This window comes from Sinocyclocheilus grahami, unplaced genomic scaffold, assembly GCF_001515645.1.
Source record: "Sinocyclocheilus grahami isolate Dianchi unplaced genomic scaffold, SAMN03320097.WGS_v1.1 scaffold384.1, whole genome shotgun sequence".
Lineage (NCBI taxonomy): Eukaryota > Metazoa > Chordata > Actinopteri > Cypriniformes > Cyprinidae > Sinocyclocheilus > Sinocyclocheilus grahami.
The window spans coordinates 240569-253187 of NW_015505563.1; the positions used below are offsets into that span (position 1 = coordinate 240569).

Consider the following 12619-nt stretch of genomic DNA (forward strand, 5'->3'; position numbering starts at 1 on the left):
AAGTGAGAATCAAAAGCATATTCTGCACCCCCAAACCTTCTATTGCCTCAAGGCCTCTGAAGATTTTGTGACCACTTTTCAGTTAGCAAATCTGAGTAAACAACAGAAAAATGGGAAAGAAAGAGAGAAAAGTAACAAGAGCTTTAGCCCAAGCAATTAAACCACTGAGGTGGAGAAGAAAATGTGAAGCAGTCAACCCTATCACCTCTCAGAACGCAGGCTGGGTGGGGCTAATGCGGTCTGCTGTCAATGTTAGCACTCATTAGCGTGACGCATTAGCTCAGCAATAGAGCTGCCACTGACTCGGAAAACAGCCCCTAGGGACTAACAAGTGTACAAAGGGGTCAAGAGGGTCATGTTTCAACATCCACCACAGAAGAAATACAATAATCATTTACCAGAAACTCAGACTTTAATGTTAAGTTTTACTTTATACCTTTTCTGCTGAAAATAAAAATGGTGGTTTTCACTAGTTTAGCAGGTCAGTTAGCTGGTCTTCCAGTCAGACAAGAGTCTAAAACACACTTAAACCAGCAAATCAGGACAGCAGCTTAAACATTGAAAAAAATCTGGTATAGAAGTAATGCACATTCAGAAATTAATAGTAAATATCGCAATTAAAAAGACATAGCAAGTAACACACTGAATTAAGCATTATATTTTAACTAGAAAAACTGAAATAGTAATTCCTTGTAAAACATACTCCAATAATCTTTATTTACAACTTTTTTTTAACAGTGTAGGTTACTGGAACATGCTTTACAAGAGAATACTATTTGTTTTTCTACTTAATGTCATGTTTAATTCGATACATTACTTGCTGTTTCTTTGTAATTATTTGTGCTTGAATACATGTAAATTTGATCAAGTTTTTGAAATTGAAGCAAAAACTGACAAACACGGGTTACATTTAAAATATCTTGTTTTTTTATATTATCAATCACACTTTTCAAAAGCAGATGTTCAGACAAACCGTACAAAAAATCTTCAAATCTCTTTTTTATACAGTATATATTTACATATTTTTAAATACATTTTTTTACTATACATTGTAAGAAAAAAAAAACTGAAAATGTACTGGTAATTTTCTGCCAAGACATTATCTATTAATTTTACAAATGTTTCCATTAACCCTAAAACACAACTCAATTTTCTGTGTAATTTAAAATAAAGTAAAACACCTGTGAAAAATAAATATAAAAAATTCCTTCATATAATTAACAGTATACTGGGCCTATTTTTACAGACTTTTCTCAGTTTATATATATATATATATATATATATATTCACACTAACCTGCCCATTGTAGCCTTTGATGCCTGTTTTTGCAAAAATGGCTGACAGCCAGTCTCGAAGTGTACTGGAAAGCGGCATAACAGATTGGCTTTCTCAGGGCCAAGTCTAAAGTAAGTTTATGTCGTGCGCTTAGCAAGTGAGGGAAGGTTTTCACAAACGCACATATGCTCTCTAGTGTCAGGGAGCTAAGTGCGTGACACTGATGAGGGAATTGTGGCCCTTCTCCAGCTCTAATGTTGGCTGCCCCCTACACAAAGGTCCAGGACTGTGCATTTAAACCGGGCGGAGCAGACAGCTTTGGAGTCATTGGCTAAGCTTCACCACCCTTAAGGACCGGATCCAGCTCCTGTCTTCAAAGGCTGCTAAGCTCCGAACATCTTATCTGCGGGTCTTTGAAGTGACCGCTACCCACAAACCACAGGGACATTTTCACCTTCACACGTCAGCGGTGTTGTGCAGTCACCAAGCAACACGCAACAACCATTTCCTCATACAAAAGGAAACAGCATCCCGGTACATATGATAGGTTATCGCGAATGGGGAAATAATGAGGCACTAATTTAGAAATAACAAAAAAGGCGCTTTTGCATCATGCAATATTAATGCACTCCATCATTCTCAAGCCACACACGCACACATAAATACGCACACATGAACTCTGCCCGTCTTTTTCTAATCCCTACCACAATGCTCCCCTCCCCTCTGGCAAAACCAGATCCCTGAAAGTGGTGCTTGTGTGTTGTAATGTTAAAAATTGAGATCAGGAGCATTAGAGAGACTTTACGCAGAGCGGGGCGAACAGCACATGACCCTCCAGGTGCATACTAACACCTGTTTCGATGGCCTCTCTTCTTTTATTTACATGATAAACACTGAATTCCTCTACAATTACCCCACCAGCATGGCCTCTGCTATTCATAGTTGACAGCTGTTTTCCAGCATCAGGGGACCTCATGATAGGATGCAATGTTGTTATGCACTGCATCAAAAGAATAAAGGAGATTTAATCCATTAGTTCTTGGTTTCAAATGGCATTTTGATTTGTTTAGATTTGACTTTGCTTAAAGACCAAGATTTTACATTGGAGATCAAATGATAATCCAAAACATCATACAAAAGTAAACAAAAATGATAGATGTTAATATTGCACTGAACTGCACATATGCAAAAATATGCAAATGTAGAAAAAAAATGCCGATTTATCAGCCAAAAAACAATTGCATAACACAAATTGTGTTCAGTACAGGAAACAGTTTTATTTAGGCAATTTTATTTAATTTATTTAACTTTATTTAATTACAAAGTTTTGTAGTGTTATAGTATAAGTATTTAAGTATTATAGTTTTAATATATCATATCTGCTATTTTTCAGCATATTTTATTGGCTTATCAGTACATGCACACAAACAGACAAAGCTAATAAAATATGCTATTTAATAAATTATATTTCTTTTATAAATAATAATTGTACTATTTAAATGCTACAATTTTACACTGTACAGTATAAAATTTATATTTCTTTTGACATTTGTTTAAAGGGGTCATATGATGCGATTTCAATTTTTCCTTTCTCTTTGGAGTGTTACAAGCTCTTGGTGCATAAAGAAGATCTGTAAAGTTGCAAAGACTAAAGTCTCAAATCCAAAGAGATCTTTCACCATGGACGAAGCGGAGTCCAGCCTGGGGTCATCCCATGTGGTTGCCGCAAGCCCGCCCGCCACCGCTCACTCAAGCCGGCCTCCGCTCACTCTAGGCCTCCGGCCTCCTCTCACTCTAGCCCGCCGTGTGAGACGCTGTGTTTTGTTGTGAAAGCGAAACTACTTAGTTTGGCCTTCCAAAAGAGGACACGACTAGAAATCAGTGGTTAAGTTGTATTTACAACACTGTTCCAGAACAGTTCAACCCAAATATTCCGATGTGTCCAGCGCATTTTATGGAGGACTGTTTACTGATCCTGGGAGAGTAGACTACAATGCCGGCTGTTCTGACTCACAGACTGCAAGTATGTTTTTTATATTTAAAGAATTTGACACGGACGATTCAAACGCGAGTTTTGAGCAGTGTAGAGTAGTGTTTGTAGTTTGTCATTTCTCCGATCACAAATGCAGACATGGTTTTATGTTTGCGCGGCGCAATACAATGCAATGCGTAAAAAGACAGTATAAGTCATTATAATCCGTAATTATGTCCCCACTGGATGCAACAAATGCCTCGTTTATAATGGCTTTTATTGTTTTTGTCTCGTCGCTCCGGCCGGGACAAGGCATCACAATATTGTAAGGGGAGTAACATTTCTGATAGCTGGCCAATCAGAGCACACCTCGCTTTTCAGACTGATGAGCTTTGTAAAAATCAATGCGTTTCAGAAAGGCGGGGCATAGAGGTGAAACAATAATGTACAGTATGTGGAAAATAATGTGTTTTTTTAACCTTAAACCGCATAAAGACATTTCATTACACCAAATAATGTTCTTTTTAGCAACATCATATGACCCCTTTAAGATTCCATTTAAGCCATATTATTAAATTATTATTCTTTTTAAAGATGTACTTCAACTGAGTGTTAGATGATGATAAACAGTATTGGGAAGGTTACTTTGGAAAAGTAATAGGTTACAGATTACAAGTTACTCTATTTAAAATGTAATAAGTAGTGTAACTATTTAAATTACTTTATTAAAGTAATGTAACTGATTACATTTGGTTACTTTTCTTAATGTTTTCCAACTGTAAATAATTTTCAAACATGTAAACCAGGCAGGGTTAACCTTATAGTATGCTCAAAACTGATTACTGTCAGCCTTTTGAAATCCTTCCTCACATGAATAAAGATTTTAATATTTTAATTTCAAAGCATAGCCACCACAAAATCAGACTTGCTTTGAGATCATTCTGAGGTTAAATACAGATTAAAAATCATAAGATATAGTTTAATAATAGCTATGATGCTGTTTTTGAAAACAAATCTTTGCATAGCTATGACAGGAAACATTGGAATCTAACAATGCCTTGAAAAAAAAAAAACAGTTAATCTTAAAAAAGAAAGCATATATATAACCCCGATAGGCAATAAAACAGTTATCGAATAAGCATGTGTCCTATTCTCTGTCAAATCTGTATGTGTGTGAAAATATTCAGATGTAACCCCCTTTGTAATCGTTACATTTATTTTGTAATTAAATTACATAATTCCATTACATGTACATCTAAATGAAAAAAATTAAGATAATAAGCACGCACAATTAAATATCTGATATCAACCGATAAAGTAAAAAAAAAAAAAGGATATGGTAACAATATACTTGGCAATAGTTCCACAACCCCATTCAGACCTAAATTATGACCAACTGAGCAACAGATGAGATCATCTTACATATGGCAAGTAGTCAAAGAAAAGAAAGGGTTAAAATCACTAGGTTAACAAGTTTCCGTTTGCTATTCTTGGCATCCCTCACTCCACACTTGACTCAACACTTATTTTTATTGTTTTGTCATACCGTCACATTTTCTAGATATCTGAGAACAACCAGACACTACAGTGTGACTTTAGTGTAGCATCACTGGACTGATGAATACCCTGCATCTTTTTTTCCCTTCAAGCCTTTTCTTGCCCTTCTGATGTGATGACTTAATTTTTCTTTGTATCCACTGTCCCTCTCCAGCCAGAGAATAGATTGTTTGGTCATCAGCGGACTCTCGCAGCAACTACTGTTGGTCTTTGATTGGCAAAGACCCAAGAATCTTCAGAATGGAGGCTTAATACTCCCAGGGCTGACAGCTGCAGGGATTAGGCACTCTTGCTCACTGTTATTGACGCCCCTGCATTGTGCCTTTCTCTGTAAATGTGGCACCAGGACCAGGATGGGGTTGATGAGGGGGGCTATTTGAGGGGGGTCAGCATTTTGAAGTCATGTCAGGTGCTTCTGCTTTGAAGCCTGAATGGATATATTAAAGAACATCGAGAATGTGATATGTGATGTGCAAAAACCCACCGTTCGTAAGGTGGACGCCTCCCCATATCCACAATGACATCACTAAATTATCACTTATGCCCCAGATTTCCCCTTCCACCAACCCCTAGAGTCCGGTCTGACCCCACTCTGACCCCCCAGCACCACTGACGCTGTCATGACAACCATCTCAAGAGGCTTGTTGTATGTGTAGAGAGTGAGAAGTGTATACATGAGTGCATCTCTCTCTATGTTTGTGTGTGTGTGGGAGAGAGAGAGGCACTTGTGACAAATGGGAATTTAAGTGTGTCATTTACGCAGTGAACAAAAAAAGCTACATGAATGTCGAAATGCGCAAAAAAAACAACTTGTAGTTGTTTCCCTGAATTAACACAAAACGGGGAGATGGATAAAAGCTTTAATATTCATAAGTTAAAGGAAGAGATTAGAATATCCATTAAAATACTTTCACTAGAAAGACTGTGGTGGGTTTGGGATTTAAACTAGTAAGGCTGTGTGACTTCTGGTCTAAAAAAAATTTAAATGTAAGAAAGGCAGACGTCCAAACATTGACAATTGACATCCAATAAATTGTTTGCAAATTATAGCTTATGAAAAGACTATTTTTGTTCTCGTGACTAACGCTCCCCATTATTCTCGAAACATTGTCAACAGGTTTGTACAGGTATTAATTATCCATCTCTGGATTCTTTGAAATATGCCTGGAAGAGTATCAGTGTGAATATTTATGTGTCTTTCAGGGGCTGTTTATATTTTTAAAAAAAAAGTGTGTTAATCAAAAAGACATCAGCTCTGAGTTCTCACATACTCTCTTCCCAAACATGACCTCATAACGTCTTCAAGGAACGCTCAGAATAGAACAAAGTGACCAATTTAGAATATTTACTTCAGTCTTTTATCATCATCTTCTTCATCCTCATGAAAAAGGAAACGGAAAAATTATTAAGAAAGGATAAACTTGGAAGCAAAACATTTGAAGACTAGCAGCCTCAAAAAAAGTGTAACATGTCATTGGATTAAACAAAGCATCAAACCTAGTGGCATTTTTAGAGAACTTTTAGAAAGGTTTTTAATTTATAAAACAAGACATATAGTTTGGGCTGTGCAAATAATCGAATGCGTTTTTCATGCGCATCTCGTCAGTAAAGCCGGTTCTGTGATTAGTAGTAAATCTCCAGCACGTGCGTTCAGATGGTGTGGCATTTACTACACAGACGAGATGCGCATGAAAATCGCATTTGATTATTTGCACAGCCCTACAAATAGTGTTTGAAATTAAGACAAAGTATCTGGACACTTTGTAGTTCTGAAATGATAACAATGTGATGAACTACATATGTGGTTCCTCTGCTACACCTGAGTGAACTTCAGGAGAACTTCATACATCCATGAAAATGTAATCACAAAAAAATAGCATCTGTGGTTTTATATTTTTTTCTAATGTAATCAGAGGTTACAGTGTAACCACTGTATTTCTCTACAATTAACTTAAATGTACTTATGCAAAACTTCAAAAATGACAATTCCATCAATAACTAAAAGCATTTAACTGACTCGTGTAATTGTCAACAATATAAAAAATCCCTGTTTTTAAAAAACAATAAATAAATAAATAAATAATGACACAAGCCAGAGATTTTAGTATGGACGGCACAGCTTCTAGGTAAGTCAGTATATAGGGTATTCTATGATTGGCAAGATTAATATTTCACTAAGGCCTGTCAACAATACCAAAATAAAGGCAGATCCAGTGAACCCCTCAGGGCAAGATGCCTCTCAATTGATTTCAGACCTTCTTTCCTCATCTGCCTCAATAACTGTTCAATAATTGATGAGAGACGATCCACATGGATCCCAGAATTCCACTGTCAAGTCTTTCAAGCAGCAGGTTGGTTTTGAATAACTTCAAAAGGTTGGTGAAAATTCTACACCGTTAAAACAGTCCACCTTCGTATCAAGGCCAGAAGCTTTTAGGGCAACATATAAAAATAAAAATAAACACACAAATATGCCAGAGTAACAACACTGAAGAGGCATTTAGTATGGATCAAGGTAACAGACAAAGAATTTGATAAATACCTTCATGTTGTGCATTAAAGGATTCTAACCAGTATTTACACCCAGGAGCACATAAACTGAGTTACTAATCAATTCCTTATTCATCTCCTCTGCCTTAGCATCAAAACTCATCCTCAAGCTCGCGGAGCACGGATGAAAATGAAATACATTATTTATATTTCAACTGATACAAGCACAGGTCGTGAATGTCAAAACAGCCTTAAAATCATAACCACTAAGAGCCTTCTCATGTTTTGTGCAGGATTTTGAGTGTCCCACACATCAAGAATCGCTATTTGATACCAGAAACCACCAAATGTTGTACAGCCAGGGCAGTGTTTCAGACAAAGTTCACTTTGCAAATCAATCAATGGACTGATTAAAGGACCAAATAAACCACACATTCAACAGTTTTAATCTCTTCTATGATGACTGACCTGTATTGAACTGTGTACCAACTGCAATAAAACTCTCAGATTAAAATAAGCACTATACTGGAAGTAATACATAATTCATGCCCTCTTTTATTCTACATATGCAAAATGTAAGATTAGAAACCTACAAATTTTAGGGACCATATCTGACGTTACTTTTGATCTGTTATGCTTTTAACTTCAGATCCATAATGCATTACTTTTTCCAGGTAGAGCTGTGAATGAATAATAAATTAGTCCAGTGAACAAATAATGTGCATTTCGAAATTTCACCTCGTGGTTCTCTAAAGTTGCCTGCTGAGTTTGTTTTAACAGAAAACTGATAATTCCTGAGCAACTTTGTCTTGTGGGTGTAAAGTGGACAATGAAGGCTGATGTGGGAACCTCATGGTATCTAAGAAGACCACTGAGCCTCAGAGACAATGGCTGTGAGAAACCCACCAGGATAAGACTTGGTTATATATATATATATATATATGTGTGTGTGTGTGTGTGTGTGTGTGTATGTAAAAAAATATATACTTGAGGCACTTCAAAACTTATAGGTCCCATTCATTTTATAAATTCCTCAGTAATCTGACCCTTTTCAGTGGGTTCCTATAGGTTCTCTAGAACGTTTCATAGCTTTTTATATTTACAGTATATGCACTGTCCGTGTCAGCTGCATTTTTGGGGATCATATACGCATGATGATGCCCAAAAATGCTCCCCACCCATAAGTGCTCTCGTCAAGCACTTCACTGTTTGAGACAGCCTGTAGGTGACAGGATAATGTAAACAAAGAACTCAAAGATGAGCAAATAAAAAAAACCGTATCAAACAAACACACTGCTTAATGTTTCAAACATGTTTCTTTCTTTAGAGAGCCACTTACTTCTTGTCCAGGTAACTTAAGATGGAAGATGTTACATTCCGTGGCACGCAGCTGTCCGATGCGAACAAAACGCGTCAATGTCCATTTGTTTGTAGGCTTGTATGTTGTTTCTTCGTTCTTTCTCAGTTGCCAAAGTTTCCAGTCGGCGCAGTTAAAGTAGGCTACTGTCTTGCGTTCATTAACCGGTTACCCTTTGAGAATTAACGCGGAGCTCAGAAAAACTTTCCCAATTCCAGTCGCACTGTCATCTTTCACAATATCATGAGGAGCAAATCCGTTAGTATTCCAGAGTCAGACGCGCTGCCTCTCTGTTCGAGTCCAGTCAAGTGTTTGCAGGTGTCGGCTGTGCTGTGTGCTGTACCTCGCCCTCTCTCCACTACCTCCCTATTAAAACCAGCCAGCCGTATCAGTGTTAACCAGCTCCCTGCCAGCACTCAACTGCACAGAGCCCCCGCTGCCTGATTGAGGCACTGAAAGAGGGATTGTCATCCAGCTAATAAACCAGGCCTCTTAGTTAATCTTACAAAGAGGGGATCATTAATTATAAGCTAGTACATGAAGTTCCCAATACTGAGTCCTATTAACTTAGAGTTATTACCCTTGGTGTCAGGTTGCATGGGTTATAATAAACCTCCTAGTCTGGGTGAGGCCTCATATTTAATTCTCTCTGATGTGAAACAGTGCGGTTTCTGTCAGCGGCTCTGACACTCTGGCGATAATAGTCTTATCTTCTAAGGGCAGATATGTTGAAATGAATAGAACTCGGAAAAGATTACCATTTTAACATTTAGCCAGTAATTTTGGTCTGAAATGATGTCGATATTAATTCTGTGTTGTTTAGAGCACTGCTTTGGACTGTTCTGAAAACAGCCTGACAAAGCTGCATTATTGGGGTTTTTACCTCTGACTGTGATTATATGTTGGTGATAAATGTAGCTTTACATTAGCCTTATGGATTGAGCTGGGGAAAAAATCACTATAAACAACAGATCTCACAGTATAGCTGTGTTGGTGTGATTCCAGCAATTGTCTGTACACAGTGAACGTGAAACTGCGGTGTGATACAATCTCGTCCAATTAGAGGATAGGTTATGTTTGTACATGTTGATCGGATTTTAGACCAATCATATTGAACAATAGGCGGGGCAACTCAGTGCAACGATGCAGAAATAGAAACCAAGCAACCAACAAAATGAGTCCTGGCTCTTTAGGACAAAAATGGAAGAAATTATTACTTCATCATGCTACATCTGATGTAAAAGATCAATCAGGTTGGGTTTTGCTTTTGAAAAGCTTAGCTTCTGTATTTTTTTATTTTTTTATTTATTTTTTTAAATTAAAGGTAGGAAAATGTTGTCTACAATTTGTATTTGAAAATTTTAATCAATCTAACCCTTGAATTATATGTTAATTTAGTATTATTTATATGCTATTATTGTATTAATCAATATTTTGAATTAGCTTTCATTTTTATATTTTCATTTTGATTTAGTTTAATTTTAATAGCTTTCATTTATTTTTATTTCAGTTTTAGTAATTTTAGTACTTCAACTTTAGTTCAGTTAATTGCCATGGCACTAGTTCTAAGTTTTTTTAATTTAATATCTATATTTTATTGTATTTCAACTTTATTTATTTAACCAAAAACAAATAATAACAGTTTTAGTTTCAATTAACAATAACAAAACTGCTAAAGTATACTAAAGTATTTTACTTTAGTCAGTCTAGCACTTTTGAGAGATGTTAAAAATATGAGAAGGACTCATCTTCATTAGTATTCAAATGGTTGATTAATATGTTTCTAAAATGTTATCTTTTGTCCCCCTCATTATTAAATATTTGGTTACATTCTTACATTTGCATCTGATACTGTAATCACTGTCCCTCCATATCAGTGATTTTGCTATTTTCTGTATGTTGTTACAATATTCAGACAAGTTTTTGGCACATCACAGTTGAGGGGTAAGAGAGCGGAAAGAGGTGGCAGATAGAGAGGGAAAGACACTGAGGGGGATCTGACCCTGTACACAGACAGGGCAGTGCTGTCATTGTGCCCAATGTCTCCATGCAGGAATAGGGTAAAAAGTGCTCTGGGAATTCTTGAGATTCCTGAGAGTCCAACCTCGGTGGCCCACAACGAAAGAAGTAGGGTGACCAGGAAAAAGGATTAAAGACAGCATTCACATCAGGGCATTTTCAAATTCCTCTCTTACGTGTGTATGTGTCTGCTTGCAAAACAAACCCCATGTCTCTGTTTGGCCCTTTGTGTGGGGGTCACCCTGTTCTCCAATGGAGCCCAAGACCCTTCACCTCCCCAAGTCACTCATAAGCCTACACGTCTCACACAGCCTATTCAATCCCTCACTCTTGTAGATGCTCACGATTTTACTGACAGGCATGCTGCAGGGCTCCTCTACCTGCTGGGATGAATCGATCGGTCTTGTTTGCTTTCACAAGGAGAAAATGATTTGGGACGGCCAACCGTGGTATGCAGCTATCTGGGTGAAGGGGTTTAGGGAATGCAGGCAGCTCTGTGGAAATGAGAGGTCATTCCGGCAATGACACAGATCTAGTTTTGCAGTCTTTGACAATGCAGCAAATCTTAATGAAAAATCAGTTTTCACAAAAGGCATTTGTTTCAAGTCTTCAGACCAAATTGTTTTTGCATGTTTGTTACACATTTAAAATGACTGAATTATGTCAGTTACCACATTTTGGAATAAACTCTGAAATTTATTTTCTGTGACACTGAGGTGTGTAACCTTTGATTTGAGTCCACTAGGCCTGCTTATATTAACTAACCATGACATGTATGACCTTAGAGTCATATATTATTGCCACTGGATATTACCTTTTGGCAGAGGATGGGCTTCCACTGATGAGTTCAGAGACTGTCAAGGTTTCTCTCCAATCCTTCATCACTGATTTTTTTTCCTTGACTCAGTCACCTTAGCTTTTTGGATTGTAATATTTAAGACATGCATTTTCTGTAAAACTGCTTTGAAATGTTTTGCATTGCGAATTGGATAGATGTACTTTAGAAGGTGGACATTTATGCCATAAGTATAGGTCCAATCTATTGGCGTTACATGCTCGGATGAGCAAGTGAAAGAAATATTGGGCCTCACTCATAGTATTTGCTTGGGCAAAAAAAGTTTTCATGCATCATTTTCGAACAGGTGTATAGTTCTAATGATGAATATTTTAAATGAAGGAGTGTGGTCTGCAGATAGTAATTTGCATAAAACATGCCCACATCATATCCATATAAGCATTGGCGGAAATCCCGTGGGATCGGAGGGGGGGGGGATTTGACCCCCATCTGAGGGTTGTCCCCATAACAATATGATTAAAAACCACACTGTGTATTGCAAATAACAATGTTTTATACTTTAAATAATTGTATAAGTAGTAAAACAACGCAAACGGGGCAAAAATGCATTTTAAGTTTGGAAACATTTTGAGTCTCCCCCTCCCTTGCCTCACAGTGCTTTGGTCCAAATGTCTGCTTTCCTCTTTTACATCACCTACACACAAGCAAGTCCGGTTAGAGAGAACAAAGTCAATAGTTGTGGAACTCCAAGACTATTTTATTCACTTAAACATCGGATGAAGTGATTATTTTCTCTTTAATGCAGATGATGCCAATATATTTTTCGAAGAGTCGCTATGTTATCAATAATAACATTACCTGCTTGATGGAAAGGGTTGCCACTTGTTACTCAAAACTAGCCCAAACTAACCGCATTTCGAGGGGGTCCCCCGGTAAAAAATTGCTTCAACCCGCGGCAACAGTGATACTGTAGCCCAATTCCACGGTCTAACCGCGGACTTAGCAACACTGTGACAGATAGCAATGTCTACATATCCTTACAAGTACAATTTTAGCTGTATTATTTGTGTCCCCTTCGAAAATTGCTCTTGAGAAATTTTATGTTTATTGTCCCCACCCCCAACTATTAGATGAAATTTACACCCCTGCATAT

At 37.3% G+C, this 12619-nt stretch overlaps 1 protein-coding gene across 1 annotated transcript in view; it reads right to left on the bottom strand.

Annotated features, from left to right (window-relative positions):
* sema3gb (sema domain, immunoglobulin domain (Ig), short basic domain, secreted, (semaphorin) 3Gb) overlaps positions 1 to 9081 on the bottom strand; it is a 45386-nt gene extending 36305 nt beyond the window's left edge. Inside the window, exon 1 of the mRNA XM_016231171.1 lies at positions 8634 to 9081. The gene's annotated coding sequence lies outside the window, so the exon portion shown is untranslated. The remainder of the gene's footprint in view (positions 1 to 8633) is intronic.
* Between the last annotated feature and the right edge of the window lie 3538 nt (positions 9082 to 12619).